General features: G+C 39.2%; 1 protein-coding gene across 9 annotated transcripts in view; it reads left to right on the top strand.

Annotated features, from left to right (window-relative positions):
• Nucleotides 1–19,336, top strand: part of GULP1 (GULP PTB domain containing engulfment adaptor 1) — a 150,545-nt gene that overhangs the window by 28,307 nt on the left and 102,902 nt on the right. Inside the window, exon 1 of one of the 9 annotated variants that reach the window (XM_040560881.1) lies at nt 14,938–15,124. The exons of 7 other annotated variants lie outside the window; for them this stretch is intronic. The gene's annotated coding sequence lies outside the window, so the exon portion shown is untranslated. Of the gene's footprint in view, nt 1–14,937; nt 15,125–19,336 lie in introns of those variants that run through there. One more of the 9 variants, XM_040560875.1, reaches the window with a different exon arrangement.

Below are 19,336 nucleotides of genomic sequence, written 5' to 3'. Positions count from 1 at the left end.
ACAGCCAGTAGGTTGCTTACAATATGGATGTCAACCTCCACAGAATGTAGAAATAATGAACGTATTCGTGGTTTTATGTGCAAAATTATGTTCTCTTTAAAAATAAAGTAAAAATCTAGACTGTATTCACCAAATTCAGAGTGACCCTTGGAATTTTTTTCTTTTGCTCTGCACTTGAAAGACAGAGTGATACTGCCAAGTTTTAAGCAAGACAGCAACAGATGGATGATGCTACATATAATTTCCATTCAATTCAAGTTTACTAAAATATTTAGAATTTTCCTCTGCTTTTTAGAGAACAAATCCCATACAAGGAGAAGGGAACATGACAAGTTCATACCAATTGGTTTTCATAATTATACCTTTTGTTAAATTGATGCTCCAGACTTTGACTTTTTGCTAATGTTGTGATGTTTTCTTCTCGGGCAGTTAGGCGAAGCTGTGTTATCCGATCAAGCAATCAAGTGGCATAAGGCATGCAGTTGCCTACCAAGAGCTCACTTGGCACTGCCGTACCATTACTCAGTGTGATTGGGTGTACTGGTTCTGCCCTAATTTTATAAATGAAAAGGATGTTGGCTACCTACTTGTGCCAAGTCCTAACTTAGCCAAATGTTACCTAAAGATTATGAAAATAACTGTTTTATTTTGCATTTGCACCCAATGCTTTCTGTAAGTGTATAATGTTGTTTTTATTTTGCATTTGCACCCAATGCTTTCTGTAAGTGTATAATGTTGTTTCAGATACTAGATATGAATCGGGTAAGAAGCTGTGTGAGTGCATTTATTGCCTGGAAATAGTCCTCATTTTTCTTGTGCGGTGTCTCGGTATGGCTGGCATTTTTCCTAGCTGCAGCTGTGTGTGCTGGGACATGGCTGTGTGCCCGCACTCTGAATTTGACAGTCCTGAGCCATTTTTTCTTGCAAGTTCAAGGTTTTTTTCCAAGGTAAAGCCCCCATTGTTCACTAGCCTCATTGCGAGTCTTCCAGGAAAGTTATAAGGAAGGAATGCGTTGGCTTTTAGCAACTTTGTTCTCTGAGACTTTGAAAAGCTGTACTACTTGCAGGTGGTGGCATGGGTGGTCAGTCATCCCATGTCCCCTTGTGGCAGATAATGGATGCTTGCCCTGCTGTGCAGTAATGCGTATGGGAAAACATACTGACCTGTTGCAGCAGAGAGCGAGTGGGTGCCATATCCAGACTGTCCTGACAAGGAGTGCCCATTTCTTTCTACTTCTGTGAAAGAAGAATTCATCCATAACAGAATTACAACAGGAGAAAGCTGTAAACCAGTGTAGTTGAAATAATTTACTGTGAGATCTCAGTAGGGACAATGACAAAACAACAAAACCCTAGCCTAGACTGTCACTATTACTTTGTGTTAGACCCGTATAATCTGATAGCTGTCCTGGGAGGAGGAAAAAGAAAGTTGGCATTGAGCAAAGTGTTTTATGTCTAAATCATAAAGAGACTTTGGATTTCTTTAAAATAGTTGGCACTAACCAAAATATTTTGTTGCACAGAACCTTTCAGAGGGATAAGTGGTTTTGAGTTGAAGGAGACCTTACTTTCCACCTAAATCCAGAGGCATAACCTAGGAAACTCTAGTCAGCTGACAATATCTTAATGAGTGTTTTCGGTAATGCAGGTGAAGTAGCTCATTATTCCTTAATTCTGGAAGAAGATTATTTCTGTTTTTTTTTAGATTGTTGTTGTTGTTGTTGAATTTTTGTCACCTGTGCTACAGTTTCTTCAGTTACCTGATTATTTTGTAGGTAGGTAGGTATAAAGCTCCAAATCACTTGGTCAGTTAGACTGCTAGTCTGTTGTTTCAGGGCTGCTGGTACGGTTAAGTGCTCTGTGGTGGTAGCAGTGGCTCAAAATGTGTTAAATGGCTGAGGAGGTAGACGTAACTTTGGCAAAGGGAGCCTGAAATTAGAGGTGATTCCTATAGAGTGTCTCCCTAAGCTGCTAAATGTGGCAGGATTTCCTTTGACCGGTGCTTTCAGCCACGTGGAGTAAGGGATGCTAGCTGTACATTGGCTGGACTCCTTGCTGGAAGGACCACATGTAGTGTTCAGCCTGGCAGAGAGCTCTGAGGAAACCAGCAGGGAGGCTTGGTAAAGATGTGGCCAGACCTGTGGCCAGCTTCACTGGACTGGCCTACAGCAAAGGAGTGGTGGATTGCTTGAAATATTGCATGGGATAAATGGATTCCAAGGAGCAAATGTACAGACTTTTACAAGACAGTGTTACGGAAGGTGACTGCTGTACAACATCGCTGCTGCTCACCAAGTCTAACTCATGTCTGAAACCGTTCTGGTAAGGACAGAGGGGAAAAAGAAAAACCCCATTTTTCTTCTTTCTGTGTGTATAAAGACAAATTGGAAGAAGCCACGAAATTATTATTGTCTTCCAAATAACTATGCAAACTTGAGATCTGCACTATACTTTTGTATGTACTGATATTTTGTCTGGTTTCTGGAGCACCTAGAAGAGACACCATTTAGTGCTGCATTCCTGCTGATTAGCATAGATCACTTCCCTTGTAGTAGTAGGAATATCAGCAAGAACCTGAAACAAAATTTGTTTTCTTATCAGAGTAATTACTCTTATTCCAACCTCACTAGATAACATGGTTTAAATTTAGCACTTGACACTCCCAAATTTCTTGTCTTACCTGCCACAGTTAAAGTTGTCTTTTTTCAGCGCTAGCCATTCTCTGTCCTTATGGAAATTAAAGCTGGGATTTGCTTACCCTTTTTGTAAAGAGAAGGTTTAGAATTGTAATTTCAAGGATACTTCAATACCTGAATTTTGTAGTCATGGATTTTTGTGAACTCAAGTGTCCAAACAAAGAATCCCAGGGCTTGCCAAGTGTGCAGTGCTCTTAGAAACCCTGGGCTGCTCTGTCAAAAAAATAGCTATTAGCTGCAGTTAAGAGGACACAAGTGAAATATTCTCTCTCTCTCAAGGCTGCATATGCAACGTCATGAGAACTCCATGCATTATGAAACATGAAATCCCAGGGTTGCTAACAAAAAAAAATGGCTTCCATTCCAGTCTGGCATCTTTTGGAATTTCTTGAAAAGTTAAAGGTTTAGGTAACAAAAAAATTCTATGCTTGTGTAATAGGAATTGCTTGGGGGTAAATTGGAAGTGAAAATGTATCAAGTGTTAATTGAAAGCGAAATAGCTCTATGTGCAGCAAAGTTACTTAAATAGGCAATTGTTTTGACCCATCAATTCTTGTTCCTCTTGCTGTGCACTAAGACTTAGATAACAACCGTGGAACAACTCTTCTGTCATTCGTGTAGTCTGAGGAGAGAAACATCTTCCAAACCCAGTAGCTTTTTTCTCTGACAAGGCTGTTCTGAAAAAGATCAGAAATAGAGGGAGGCGAGGTGAAACAATGGAGCGCTGCTACAACGTGGAAGGCTTCGTGAGCCCTCATCCCCCTCACATCATCATCCCCTTCTGTTCTTAAAAGTAAGCAGCAGCCTGAAGTTCGCAGCCATGGTGTGTTTGTTTCCATTTTTGTAAAAAGTGCATGCATCTTCTATGATTTCCTTAAAAGAAGCTTATTAGGGTCCAGTGTCATAAAGGTGAAATGAATCTTGGCAGCTGCATCTGAGTACGAATTGTTATCTGAAGTCTCCCTGATGGCATGTTTCATGCTGTTTAGTTGCTAGATCTTCGTGTTCTGCCAAAAAATGTGAAGTTGTATTCCCAACTGCTTTCTTTGGTTTTTAAGAGAAGAATGTTAGTGCTTTTGTTTCATAATGGAATGGCAGATTTTATTGATGGCAATGTTCCGTTATGCAGGTACTGTGGTCACTTCATTTCTAACACATGTTATGGCATGTTTGACGATGTAGGAAACCACGGAACTGGAATTAAATTTAATGCAGTTGTTGCTTCTCTCAAAATCCAGTTTGGGTCTCTGTCAGCCTTATGTAAGAGGTGTTAAATAAAACAGGTGAGCTACAGCAGATGGTACTGCTGACTGTGCTGACATTCAGAAGATACATGCTCCTGCTCCACAAGTCTCAGCTGGGCCAGCTGCTTTGTAAACTACATATATTTGAGTATTTTTCTTTTAGTGTTCTCCAGAAGCTACCAGTAACTTTTTTTCAGACCCTTTCAGGTGACAGTGAGCTGTTCTGATGCTTCTAGTTGTATCAGCATTTGTCTCCACCAGGAAAGTTTTGAGACCTAATCAGTCACCTATGCCTGAAATAGTTGTTCTCTAAGGAGCTTTCTGTCTTCTGTGACACCTGTGAGTCTGGATTGCATGTGTGTTGTCAGTCTTGACTATTTGCAAGAGGTGGTGAATGATGTAACGCTAGTAGAGAGAATGAGGTGAAACGTAAGCGATGAAGTAGGTGATATCTGCTTTGCCTATGTCTCAATGAAATTTGATTCGAAGGTACAGTCTGAACCGTGATGACTGCCTGCAGACCAAGCTGTTTAGAAACTGGGTAACTGTAGAAAAGATCCATAAAATTGCGGAAAAAATTGGCTATTAGGGACTTTATGCTTATCAGAAAGAAAGATGAGAAGTGCCCTTGATGTATTGGAAAATAGTAGGTAGTAATGCAGGTGCTCATTTGGAGGGAGGCACGTAACAGGAGTCAATCACCAATGCAGGTGCTGGATAACTCACTTCAGAGACAAGGCATATGTTTTCAACTGGGAGGATGATTAATCTGTTTAACAAACTACCATTTGGGAACGGCACTGTAGCCATCCTTTGAATGTTTAAATTGAAACTGGAAGTTCTTGCTTTAGCTTTTCAGATGTGGAAATTTTAACTAAGTGAAATTTAATGGCCTTTGATAGGTACAGCAGGCAATCTTAAATCCTTAAATCCAGGAATGCTCTTTCTTCCTAGCTTTGTTTTTGTGATCTGTTGTTAGCAGATGTGTACAGAACAGTCTCCTTTGCTTAAGTGCTTTTTGCTAAAATACGATGTGATCTCGAGGTCCAGACACAAGTTCCCCAAATCACTTCAACTGCTCATCTGTTGGATGTTGTAGAAGCTTCTGCCATCTTAGTAAACATCTTCAATAGGTAGTTTCTCGTTGATTTGTGCTTCTCGCTTTTGTCACATTGTTCAAAACTCAGTCTCCTGTGTTGTTATTTGAGAAAAAGGCATTTTTTAGGATCATGGCAGGTACAGATTCATTTTGTTCTTCCTGTCCTGATAAGCCATCCTACAAGGAAGGTTTGGCCTTTAACCTACTGGTATCGTAAGCTGGTGTTATTTATGGCTTCAGGCTGCACCCAGATTTTTCTATTTTGGTGTCTTCACCGATGCATTGGAATAAAGCCCTAGTAGAGCACCCTGTCTTGTTTATTCTTAGCACTGTGGGCACTCCTCATGCTTGCAGGGTTGCAAACAACTGTATTTTTTTACACAGGACTTGGGAAATCTAGGGGATGGCATATCTTATGTTACTTGTAGGTTTTTTGTGTAGTGGAACCATTTCATTCCCACTATATATTGTAGAAAAATCTTGATCTAAAAAGTCCTACAGTATTGTCATTGTTTAAATTAGCATGACCTGACTTTAATAGCCAAACTACCAAGGTGGGTGTCATAACTGTGGTCAGATGCCCTGCCTTGTGGCAGAATGACCACTTTGATGAGACTGAGTTGTCTTCAAATGACTGTTTCTATTTTCTTTCCATTGGATTTGCTGTGTGTTTGCATTCCTTTTTTTGTCAAGAGTGTGTAGATCAGGGCCACCAGGTGGCAGAAGGGACGCACCTTCATCCCCTTAAGGACGAGCAAGCCTGCTGATGGGAGAGGTGTTTGCAGAGCCATTGTGACACCTGCCAAGTGCTGCAAGAAGTCACAGCTCACATGAAGCCTCAGAAACTGCAGTGAGGAGCAGAGAGAGCTGGCAAGACCCCACAGGCTACAGAGGCTAGAAGGGACAAGAAGCAACTCAGCTAGTATGCAGACTCGCAGACCTACCACCTTGACTCAGCTAGAAGACATTTTAGGAATGGCTGCATGGAATCAGATAGGTGCTGGCTTTGTGCTGACCTGTTGGTGTAATAATTTTCTTCCTTGTTGTTTGTCAGGGAAGAGTATACAAACACAGTAGCACACAAGACTTCTCTCTTCCTGATCTGTAAGTCAAGGACTTCATGGACCAGAGATGAATTCTTTAGTGCTTAAGTGAATTTACCCCGATAGGTCTGCCCAGCCGTTTTTTTCAGTACTTGAAAGTTTTGAGCATGCAAAAAGCATAAGCTTTTATCAGTGTTGAAGCTGGAAACTCTGTGTGCCTGTGTATTGAATGCACAAAGGGAACTTCCTGTTATAATAGCATAAATACAGTTGCCAAACACCAGTAGTGAGCTGTTTCTTTCACCATGTATGTTTAAATTGACCGCTGAAGGGGCTTTGAATATATTTCCCTGATTTCTTAGGGGCCAGCTACCTGATTAGTGGACATCTGTTCAATATTTTAGCACAGCAGTTGAAATAATTAATTATTGTGTGATCCTAGCTGTCTATTCTTTAGAGCTCAGTTTGAAAAAATCATGCCCTTTAAAAAAAATAAATTGCTAAACTGTATTCCTGTTATAAATGATGGATGTAGGGGGAAAAGAGGCTCAGCAATCTCACTAGTTACACGCATTGCTACATGCTATGTTGCCTCCAGAGAAATGGCAGGTTGCTTCAGGAATACCTCTGAAGGGACATCTCAAAAGGAAATTGAGCACAACGATGTAAACTTGAGTGTCATTCACTTGAGTGTCATTCCATGGGATAGGAAATCTAGAGGATAACTAAACTGTGAGAGGATAGAGGTATTGCAGCAGTTGTTTCATTTCATCAAAAATCATAGCAGTGGTAATGTTCTTCGGTTCTGTGAACCATAAAAAGTGAAGTTGTACCATTTTTTCAAATATGTACCATGTTTTTGTAGAACACTGTCACGGGCATGGAAAATCCTATAGAATTAGCTCATGAACTTTGATTTTATATATATATATATATATTAATAAAAAATTGTAAGAATTCACTTTCATATCTGTCAGTCTCATATACATAAGCACAAGTTTCAACTGGGCCTTTCTGAATTCAGAGGATTTGCTTATATAAACTTGGGAAGGTCATGCCTTGCTTGGCTTTTGGAGCATTAGAAATCTGTGTAAGATTTACTATTAGCCTTGCTCTTTTCACAAAATTCAGTTATCCCACAAATGAGGCCCCCAAAATTCTAACACTCTAAAGAGGTGAAGTGTAATAATTTTCAGGAATAAGGAGAACAACCACATTTCTGGTTTGTACAGAAATTTTATTCCAAAAAGGAGGGAGCAGGGAAATAGGTTTGTGTTTTAGATGGTGTTTGATATATGAGCAGAGATACCTTAAAGCTTTAGATAGCGAATACCTTATCAAACAGGAAGGATTTAATATAAGTTAGAGAAAATGCCAAGGTTAGACACTATATTACTGTTATTGATCCATCATTCACAACTGATGCCGTAAATGTGGGAAAAGGGGGTGTGTGGGGTGGATAGCATAGGCAATATGCAAAATGAGCTAACTTAAAATCCCTTATCTTAGAAAACTTATGGCTATAAGAATGAGAATGGTTATACTGAATGAGACAATTTTATGTATTATACAGTAAGAAAGCCTCAAAAGCTTTACCTTGTAGAATTTTTTCTGTATTTTGCCCTTTTTCAGTACAATTCAGTACGCTGCCTGGTTTAACTGTTATCACTTGAATTGAGCTTTCCCAGTAGCAGTTCTGACACATCTATCTTTGATATGATCACAAAGTTGCTGTTTCTTGCAATAAATCTTTTGTTCAAATCTCCTCACCATTTGGTTTATGTTTGCATCATTAAAGACTATCCTGCTTCAGTACGATTATTTATGGTAGTGGTATAAATTTGATACACAAGGGCTTCCTTGGGATTCTGGTTTCTTTACAAGTCTGTCTTCAGAAAACCCATTTTGACATGTGTTCATGTAATGTGTTATTTTACTTATACAGATAGAGTGAGTGAGAAGTGCTTTTCAGATAAAGGTATCTTTATAGTGATGATTAACATGTTTGTGTCAGTCGCCTAAAGTTTTGTTCATGATCATGTAATTTGTCAATTAAAAAAAATATAAATCACTTCTTGGACTTAGAAGTCTGACTTAAATTATACTTAGCTAGAGAAAAAGGCTCCCATCCATTTCTCCCTGTGTTCCAGCTACCTGTCAGGGGAGCTTAGCAGTTATCCAGGGGCTTTAATGACTTCAGATGACATGCAAGGCATTTCCCACTGAGGCTCTGCAGGTCATCAGTTTCCCTTTGCTACGAGCTGATGAGATAAATCAGCGTCTTCTCTCTGTTCACCTAACAGCCTTGCTCAGGGCTGATGCTCTGTTCATAGTTCTGGAGGAGGTTCTGAAAAAGCTTTGCTGTTGTTCTGGTAATAGGGGGTTGGGGCATGGATGTTTGCGTGACCTTGAGTTTTAAGAGCTATGGTAAGTGTTCTATTACAGAATATAAAATAATCAGATGAAACGGGGGTAGGCTATCTTTCCTTCATTTAACTTCCCATATTGATATCATTAATGTCTTGATATCAGCTCTTGTAGTTTTTGCAGTTCATTTTCTGCTGGACTAGCTTCTAACTAACTGGGGGAAGTTTGACTTAATTCAATAGGCAGTAATGTCAGTAAAATAAGTTATAATTCTGCTAGGATGCTCTGAAGCTTACCTGACCAGTTTTAAATTGCTGATTTCATCTTTTGCTAATCTGTACTGTATATCTCATATCCTGTGTTTTCCTGAATGTGTATGTATGAGTGTTTTTCCAATTGGGTTGCATTTCTCTTGTTTTTTGCAGTTTAGTAGTTACTCTGCATTAACAAAAGGTCAACTACATTTTTGCAGTTAAATTCTGGGTTTAGTATACCAGTGGTCCCAGCCTTTATAAAGGACTGCCTGTGTGCTGTAGGACTGTGCACACAGCCCTACAACAACCTCTTTGTAATGTATTAAAAATGCTATCCATGTTTTTCCTCAAAGTTGTGGTTTTGTATCTATGTAAGAAGTATTTGCTCCCCACAGTAGAGTTAGGTTGGTCCTAATCTGAAATCAGAAAAATACAGAGATCAGGTTTTACTTTATTTATTTATTTTTGTTTAAGTAATTATTTTCTAGAAAAGTAAACACAGCCATAGAAGGCAAAGCTCAGATAAATTCCTGCAGAGCTGTTGGAGGGAGCTTGTGTTGGGTCAGGAGAAAATCCCCTTTGAATGGGTTCTGTTGTTATCCCCTTGGAGCTGGGCTTGGCTGCATGGGCTTGCACTGTGTCCAGGCCTAGTGGCTGTATTGTGGCCACATCACTGCCCATCCCACCCTGTTCTGTGGCAACCCTCAGCAGTGATTTTGCTTGGGATGGTTTGTACAGCTGGATTTCAGGGACCAACGTTAATGTTTGAATAGAGGAGCTCTATTACTGATTTGTAGAGTTTACTGTGTATTTATATGCTTTGTAGAATCCTCAGAATGCTTTTTATCTACTTGGCAATTGTGGTTTTGGTCATTACATACACACACAAAAATTGTCCAGACATAACTTGCTGTAATGAAATATTAGTCCTCGTGAAAGTGAATTCCATATTGTTTTAACACAATTCATGAAACAATAGCGGGACTGTAATTGTAGCACAACCTGAATTGTACTCATACCATTTTATTTTATTTTATTTTATTTTGGCATATTACAGTGTGCCTCAGGGATGAAAAGGCAATGTGCATCGTAAAGAATATCTAGCACAGCCTGGAGAAAAGCAGAAATGGAGTGTGCAAATGAGTCCATCAGGCTTCTAGCCTCTATAATGCTCAGTGGGAAAGTGAATGGCTATAGGCTTGAACCTGACTGTGTTTGAAGCAGATACACCTGTAAAATGCAAAGAGGAAGGGATGTTCTTAGCTTTTTCTTTTTATCTATCTATCTGCATTGCTACTTATAAATGAAAGCGTACCTTATACATTTTTTATCTGGTTTGGAAAAGGATTGATCCAAGCACTAACCTGGCAAGAAGGTAATGATGAGCTAAAGTGATGATATGATTTAAAATTAATGCTTCAAAGGCTATAGAGTAGCAGTGAAGGCTTTGAGAATATAACATTTGGCTTCATACAGCCAGTATTAGATTTGGACCTTTCTACAATGTAGTTGTGTTTAGAGATGATCTAGAAACAATATCTTTCCCTATTTAGTCGAGTGTTTGCCAAGCATGGCATCACCAGGACTCCATCATACAACATGATATTATAGTTGTGTTTAACTGAAATTGTTAAATAGCTGTTGCTGCCCAGCTCCAGCAATAGCAGTCTGTTGCAGAGCACAAAACACAAGGTACATGTAGCAGTGACATCCAGAAGTTGTGGATTACTGCAGGCATCTGTGTTCCATCATCAGTCAATGTAAGTTGTGCTTTCTGTCATCCCAACAGAGAGAGGTTTTAACCAAGAAAGCAAGGGAGGGAAAAATGAAAGATGTATGGCAGCCTGTAAAACTGTCTTTTAATCTGTGCTTCTCTGAACATCTGCCATCACGTTTGCCACGGGATTATTGTCTAGATATATAGCATATTAAAAGGATGTTATACGGAGGGTTGTGTTTCTTGTATTTATCCTCTAGATTTTACTTTGCTTGAAACTTTTGGCAGAGATGTTTAATTCTATTAACGGGTTTGATCCAGGGATAGTTTTTGAGCTTCTTATCTAAAAGTGTTTTATCAGTGAAAAAATGTATTATTTAGATTATGACTTAGGCTTATCCTTGCTTTATGTAATGTGATTTGCAAAACAAGAAGTTGAAGTGTATCTGGCTTTAGGTCACTGATTACAGCTAAACAGGCTTTTCTAGTGCAACGTGTTCAGCAAATAAAGATCTCTGAGAGCTTTTAAGTATTCAGATCAAAATTGAACTTAACTATCTTGTGGTTTAATGAAAAAAAATTAATACTTTTATCTGATGATATGGTTGAGAAATCTATCTCAAACACTTTAAAAGTATAGTTGTCTTACTTGCTTCTTGCTAGAGGAGTTTTTGCATTGTGAAAGTTACCTATACAATATCTTTATTCTGGATTAAAATATGCAGCAAATTGCTGATTATCACAATATGTAGTCTAGTTTTGTAACTGATAATTAAATGCAGTGTTGTAGTTTGGCATTTTTTTTAATTGCCTTCCTCTCCTTCTCCTGGATACAGTATTCTTAATTATATTTAAATCATATCTGAAAATTAAGATTCTATCTTACTTCATATAAAAAAATGCTGAAAGGTTTCTTAATTTAAACTGTAGATTGCCTACATGGTTTGTCATGTCAAGTGTTTTCCACCACCTGTGTCTGATAGCAATTAGACTTTATCTTAGAGGAAAGGCAATGTCTCTATGGCCAGGACAATCTGAAATAATGCCAAGGAAGTTGCCAGGGATGCTGAAAGTGTTGCAATCCTAGTGCTCCCACCACTGCACCATGCAACTTATTGTTTCACCCTTCTTCTTCTTTGCTGGATCGCTCCTGAGAAGTGGGATGAAACATACAGGATGAAGCTGGGTGGTGCTTCTAAAGTCTTACTATGTCTTGCATCAACCAAGCCAATTTTCTTAAAGGTCAGGGCAAACTTCTGTATGTGATGCAGCTGCAATGTTGGTATAACCCTAGGAGTTGCAGTGAAGCTTGTGATCTTCATTCCTTGTATTGCTTCCGTCCGCAAGGGCAGTCACACTTCATGTCATGCGTTTAGTCAAACGCTCCAAGCCTGTAATTAAGGACAAAACAGATTTAGCCAACAGTAGATTATAATATTGTGACTAACTCATGGACTGTAATCAAGAGCAGAGCAATAAGAAGGATCTTTAAAAGGTGTGATCACAGGAGAGAAATACGATTATCATTTCCAAACTAATGTCTTATTTACTTGAAACCTGACACTTTTTTTCCCACTTGCATATCATTTTTGTGTAATGGCATGGTCACAACAAGAAATAGTAGAGAATGAGAGATGATATTTTGTAAACCATTGAGTTCTGCACCTGGAAACAATGCTGGAGGTAGCATATCATGTGCTTAGGCCATTACAAGGTAGCACAGGTGGGGCAATCAGCAGTGCTTCCAAGTGTAGGTATATGCAGTAGTAATAAACAGGAAACTTCTCAGAAAAACCCAAGGGGACACAGTTCTACAGCCCAGCAGTGACTTCAACTCATTGGAACCTAAAGTACAAGAGAATCTGAAGGCTCAGCTTTGATAATATTTTATTTTTATTTTTTAAAGCCTTGCTTACAAGTGATGTGCTGCAGAGTATCTGGAGGGCCACGTATGTTCTGAAGGTGTCATTGGCAGGTAGATGAATCCTTCAGGACAAAAGCACTTCATCCATTTTTCTTTAAATGGTACTCTATATATTTCAGTTGTAATCACTGTAACTTCCTTTTTCACTAGTTGAAAGAATGCTTGGTAGTTATCCAGATGCAGATGTCAGGGGCTGACCTCTGAACCCTGCCAACTCTTAGCAGTTGCTTCACTGTTGGGTACAAAACTCTCCAGCTTTAATAATGAAGGCATTTTTCATGACCAATCCTGAGCAGTATTGAATTGGTGGATGTTGACATCACTTTCATTTGTTACAGCAGCAATGAAAGTAACTACGTCTGACGTCCAATCAGATCCAGATTTGGTCTGTTCGACAATTTCTGTTAGGCGGGCATTTTCTGATATGAAGCGATGTTGCTGTCGGTTGCTCCAGATGTGCCCGTACCCAGGCGGTATGTGCCCACGTACTCCCTCCCAGCACCTCCGTGTGTCCACTACCTATGTGATGTTGGAGGAGCCATCAGTTGGTTGGGATTGTGTATTGTATGATTTGGAGCTCCTAATCTGATTTTATTTACTCTTAAAAAAAAAAAAAAAAAAAAAAAAAAAAACACCTTCAAATAGTTTGGGTTTTCTTCCTGAATAAACCTAGGATTGAAGAATTCAACTAAATTATATTTTGATGTCCAGTGCATTTACTCAGTACTTTCTGTCTGGACACAGAGAAGATGCATTTTATTATTGGAAAATAATATGGCCATTTAGACAATTACCCAGGCTACAATATTTGTGTTGGCAGTTTTATTTTCTGGGCATAACAGTTCTGTTTCCTTTTTTATACCCATTTACGCAGAGATTAAATCATCTCCAATCAGTTTTTAAGGGCTGTGATGCTCAAGTTATTCTGTTTTATGCAGTTTTGGGCTGCATGGGTTTAGGCAAGCTGTCATTTGTAACCTGGCTTTATTTAAGTCATCATTCTCAAATCGCAAATGTAATTGAACTTCTAGCACTGGGTAAAACAATTCTTTTCTTTAAAACACGCTTCAAATGAGTAACGTGTCACTGTTTAAATCCCAGTTGCTATCCAAACAGGAATATATAAATGAAAACAACAACAACAAAAAACAACAAACCCAAACAAAACCGGCAGAGTAGTTGCTTCCTTCCTTAAATCAATTTGAGACGAGCAGATGCCAGGTTTATGGAGAAGGGGTTGAAGGCTCATTTTGCTCGTGTGCCTATAGGACTAAGGGATGCACAGAATCTGCACAGAGAAGTCACTGTAATGGCCAGCTGTGGCCACCCTGGCTCTGGGGACAAGGGGCAGGTCTCCAGCTCAGGTTTCAGTGGCTCCTCTGGCTTTTTGCAATTGGAATTGACAAAACTATTGTGAGTCTGAGAACCCAATTTGGTGCTCGTGGAAAAGTACCAGCTGAAGCTGGGTGACTTGCCTCTGAGTCTGTGGCTTGGAATTTGCAGCCCTTAAGAATATAATTTTACATCCAAGGAGGGCTGTGGGGATGGATGTTAGTTTGCCTCTGATGTGCAGATATTCTGAAAATGCTGAAATCCCTTGTAAAAGTGATGTTAGGGCATGTGATGGAACTTGTGTGGTTGCTATTTCTGAATCATCTTGATTTATGTATTATGATTGGACTCCAATAAAGCCTAAAAAGCACAGCCTTTTCAGGAGCAAATAATTAGTGTGATAGCTAAACTGAAGCGCAGCCTTGTGTGTCTGTTTGTCCATTAGCTTAGCAAACTGGAAAACTCTTTTCTGGTGTTCATCACCCAAATCTCAGCTTCATTTACTTAACACATTAAGCACAAGATGGCCCTTTTTCAAAGGTAAAGGGAATATTTCCCAAAGCTGTGTGTGTGTGTCAACTTATTATAGGCACCTGCTACAGGGGACTTTTTCCCCTCTGCAGCAATGAAATTGAACTTCATCTACCCTCCACCTTCCCTGTCTCTAGCTCCATTTTCAGTTCTGCATCTGTCTTTGGACAATGTTTATAATCACTATTGTCTTCTCTTCTTACAAATCAGGTCTGGAGTATGCACTGAAATCTAGCACAGTACAACTAAGGTGTTTTTTTTTCTTCATCTTGTTGTGTTAGTGATGCTTCAACAGACTTCAGAGATGCTTTGAACTTGCTAGGCCTGTAGCAGCCCTGTGAGAGAAGCAGCCTTACCAAACAGTAAATCCCACACTACGCAGGGTTACAGTATAAACCTTTCTTACAATGAAGGGATCCCATGGGGATAAATCAGAGCAGTGCAGAACAGCTTCAGAGTGAAGCTGCTCTTGAGGGCAATGGTATTTTTACTGTCTAGGGAGGAACTCGGACTGTTGGCATCTTCATGCACTCAAGCCCACAGAAAACAAAGTTGTGTTGCAAGAGTGCTGTTGAGCAAGAAGCAATACTATAATTACATTATGAAGTGTACAGAGGAAAGAGTCCTGAATTCCAGCTCCTAAAATCCAGTTTGTGCTCCTTGGTTGCAAAACACTTGCTACTGAGCCTTTCTTTGTTCTCTGTGTCTCATCCCCAGGCAAACTTAAAGGGGAAGAGAGTGAATGGCTGAAGGGAAGGCTGGTTGTCTGCTTAGGAAGCTCTTTAGGGAACGGTACCACCAAGATCAATAACTGAAGTATACAGTGCAGAGAAATTGCACAGTGGGGCTCTATAGATGTATACGCGCACGTATGTATACGTGCTCCTTCCATTCATCCCTCAAGTAGTTAAAGACAGGTAATTCTCTGCCTTATTTGTTTTTTTGTTTGTTTTTTGATTGTTTGCTTGGTTTTAGTGAGTTAGTGTGCTGATTTATCAGTGTTCTTTTGATCTCAAACTGTGATCTGCTTGGATCTATTTAATCTCATAGGTGTTTTGAAGCTAGCATGTGGGTATAGATCAGAAAATCCTTTAAAGTCTCCTTATGAATTAAAATATTCTGGTGGTGAAATATTTTGCTCTGGACATTTTCATCAACACGTGAGATATTTAAAAAGTGCTCATCTTTTATTTCTGGCAGAATTGAAGTATTGGGTGGTCAGTGACTTTCTTGTTTCTGTGGCATCTCTTAAAATATGGATTAGAATCAAATTGAAGTGTATCTTGCCAAGCTTTTTCTGTTTGGTTGTAGACAGCTATCTCATACATACCTGAAAGGTTATGTAAGAGTAATAGGTTTGTATGTGTATAAAGATGGACAAGTGAGCAAAAACTTGTGCGATCGCTTCTTAGGTACTGCACTTGGGCTAGCCTTAGCCTTCATAAGGCAGGGGGCCACATATTAGTTGATAATTGTTTTGATTCTGTTAAATAAACAAATTCAGATAAATATTTTGGAGGTGGTTACAATTAATAAATGAGATGTAGTAGTAAAAGATTTATATTTATATGTGGTACTGTCCATTCATGTAGCAAAACATGTTCATTTCTGTCAGCTTCCCCTGCTTACATTGTCCTCCAAAACATACTGGTTACCAATGTCCAGAAACGCCTGTGAGTCTTTCAGATTTTTCCAGGAGTTTTTGCTAACTCATTCTGTGTGGTGTGCTGATGCTGTCCACGTGCTACAGATCAGTAACCGAGGCACAGTTAGGGGACATTTAATGGCCAGCTAAGAAGTAAGCATAGCGCTGCATCTTAACTTTCAATTCACTGGCCCATCTGATCTCCACACTTCACTGTTCTTTTGTGTTTTTATGAAAATTTCCGTTGTTCAGCACTCCTACAGCACGGAAATCGATGTTTTCTACATTGTTGATTTTTTTTTGTGTGTGTGAGAGTAGTAATAAAGCAAGCAGAAAACAATTTCATGGCACTATCAAGAAAGACAAAACATGAAATATATTGTCTAAGAGTAAAGTGTATTCACTGCCCAAGTAGTCTGTTCTGACAGGTAGATCACCCCCAGTCACAGCAGTGAAGGCTGGAGAATGAGTCCCATACGGCTTGTCTGTGCTAGGCGCTGCAACTTGGGCTACGCGAGGGTTTGAGTTAGCTGGCTGCAGTGCCCACATGTTCCCTCCTAGCATCTGTAGTAGCATGTAAAAGAATGATCTCTGATGACTCCAGTGACTGCTAACTTGTCAGGGTTTGGTGCACCTTCTGAATAGCTGGTGAGATAAACAAAAATGTATGTCCTAAAAATACTGTGCTCTGAATCTGTTTTAAGCATCTTATATTAATGTGTTGAAACGATTTGCACAGACCCTTATCTGGATCTGCTGCCTATCAAGAAGCCATAGCATCAATAGGATTTCAGGCACGCGGCATTTCTTCAGTTTGCCTTCAGTTCTTTAGGGTGCAATCAGATTCAGGCTTTTGGGGCCTCTTTGCAATCATAAAAAGACGTTTCCTTGATCTTGTCACATATATTCTAACTATTAGTTGGGCATAAATTAAGCAGCAGGAATAAAATAGTTGTTGCATCCTGTGATAGGGCTGTCTATATATTGCTCATTTCTCTAGTCTGAGAGATCTTCAAAATATCCCCATGATAAATTTCTCTCCTACAGAGGAATTAAGAGGTGTTCTACTTTGATATTTCTTCCCAGCCTCAGAATGCCTGCATCTTTAGTTTCATCTTCGCAAATGCATTCTTATTCTATCTATGTTACCTAATATAAAGTGTGAGATATGAATATGTCTAAGCTGGGAATTTACTTAATCCTTTATAACTTTTTCCTCCTCTTTCTGTTTTATAGAGGACAGTGTGATTTTTGAGCTGTAAAAAGTCAGAACTTTCCTCCTGAGAAGCACCCTAATGTTCTGCTCCCTGAATTAACCTTAAGAGAAGAACTTGGCTTAATGGCTTTGGATTTTGCACTAATTGGTTTGCTCACCTTTCTTTCCTTGACATCTCTAATCACCACATTGAAGTTATGAAAGCTTCCTCCCCCCTTGTTTTTAAGACTGTATAGGCAAGAGTCTGTCTAGATGACCATCAGACTTGTGGAGAGGTTTTCTACCTATGTGAAAACAGTTGCCGTTGCCTAATCCATGTTCTAGTTGCTTCCTCTTTGAGTCTGCTGTATCTCATTATTGTGTGGCACATGCATGTGTTGCATGGCATCACACACTGTAGACTTTGCTTCAGGACTTTGTGTCCACTAGAACAAGTGCTTCATCCAAGAGTTTCTTGAAAATAAAATTTAATTGACTGGGAACACTTTGCTCTTTGGAGTAAACCCTTTTGAGATGATATCAAACATTCTGTACCTTGCATACATTTTATCGCTTAGACTGAAATGCCGTATGCTGCTTTCTAGAATTGGCATCACATCCATCAAGCTATAATTATGAAGAGGCGTCTTCCCTCCTTTGAAGGTAGAATTAAAATGGAATACTTGAGATGAATTTATACTGCATACTAGGACTTTTATAATTTGGACAGTGTTCTAATAGTGGATTTTTTTTGTGCTTCCCCTCCCATGTGTTGTTGTAGGATGTGGCCAGTACTGACCTGTGTACAGCCGCTGACTCTTGACATGTATAAGTGAAAAAATTCTTTACCACTTTTATAGATGGTGTACTTTATATGTGGTGCACATATTTTGGCGTTATGATAATTAAGAGATGTAAATGAGGAGGGATATTGTTACTCTGTGTTACGGATGCTGTTGTACCACCCACCTAAAGCTGAAGAGCTGCTGCAGTACTCTGAGACAAATTACTGGCTTCTGTACAAGAGCAGAGCACAGCAAAGGGACTTCTGTGCCTTCCTCTGATAATTCCAGTATATGAACTTAGCTGCATGATTTCTGAAATGTCTGCACCTTGAATAAAACTGGTGTACTGCCTTAAGCTTCTACTACACATCTGAGTCCTTTTACTGAGAGGTGCTCTATGAATATAGTTCTTGAATATTGGTTACACTGATTGCAAACGATGCCATAGGAATGAGTTTGTGAATAACAATTTCCTTGCAGGTGACTATGTCAATGGCTTCAGACACTGTAGGATGAACTGTAAATAAATAAGAGTATAGCCACTGGGTCAGTGATTTCCACTTTCATTGCTCCCTTCTGAACCAGTTTTGAATGCTGCATTATTGGGTGGCCGTTGTCCTCCAGAGTCCCATGGCCTTTCCTTTTGTCCTGCTTTTACTGTAGAAGGGAAAGTTAGAATGGTGTTGTTAGTTACCTTCCTCTCCCTGTTTTCTCTTGTGATTAAACAGCTTTTTGTTTTTGGATTAAGCAGTGTTTGCCTCTCAAGGGTGAGGTGTCAAACTAGGTGTGAAAGACACTTTTACATATATTTCAGATGCTTTTCTGGATTGGTTTCTGTATCAGACAGAAAAATGTTAGGATGGATGCTGTCTTTAAAACCTAAGTTTGCAGAGAGGGGCTGAGTAGCCAAAGCTTTTGTTGTTTTTAGGGAGATGAGAGGTGTACAGGCTCAAATACAACCATGAAGTTGTTGTGTGTGGTTAATGGTTTTATCCTCTCAGTCTGGAATCTGACTCTTTAATAGTGCAGATTTGCAGCAGAAACAAAAATATGTTGATGCAAAAGATGAAATTACTAGCGCTCGCTCTCTTTTTTTTTCTTATTTTTTCCTAAGGTAAAACACAAGAAATAGAGCATTAGTGTGAGGGTATGGCATTTGCTTATTGAGTTTGGTACTGTCATGATGATGAAATGGTACAGGATATATTTCACATTAGATCAAAGAAAAAACCTTTGTACATTGTAACTCTTGAACATACACTCTGACACAAATAACCTTCAGTATTTATTATTTTGGTTCTCCTACAGAGGGTTGATAGAAGCAAATGAAATAGGCGAGCATGACATATTGCATAATTAATAAAATATACATGTATTTTGTTTAGCAGAATAACAAGGCAGTAAAATTACAACATTGTGGTACAGTGTACGGTCTGTTAGAAAACATTTCTGATATGTTAGCACTCAACTTTTATTCTACTGGTATACTCTATCATTAGTCTGG

This window comes from Cygnus olor, chromosome 6 (genome assembly GCF_009769625.2).
Source record: "Cygnus olor isolate bCygOlo1 chromosome 6, bCygOlo1.pri.v2, whole genome shotgun sequence".
NCBI lineage: Eukaryota > Metazoa > Chordata > Aves > Anseriformes > Anatidae > Cygnus > Cygnus olor.
This window is presented reverse-complemented; position numbering and strand designations above follow the sequence as displayed.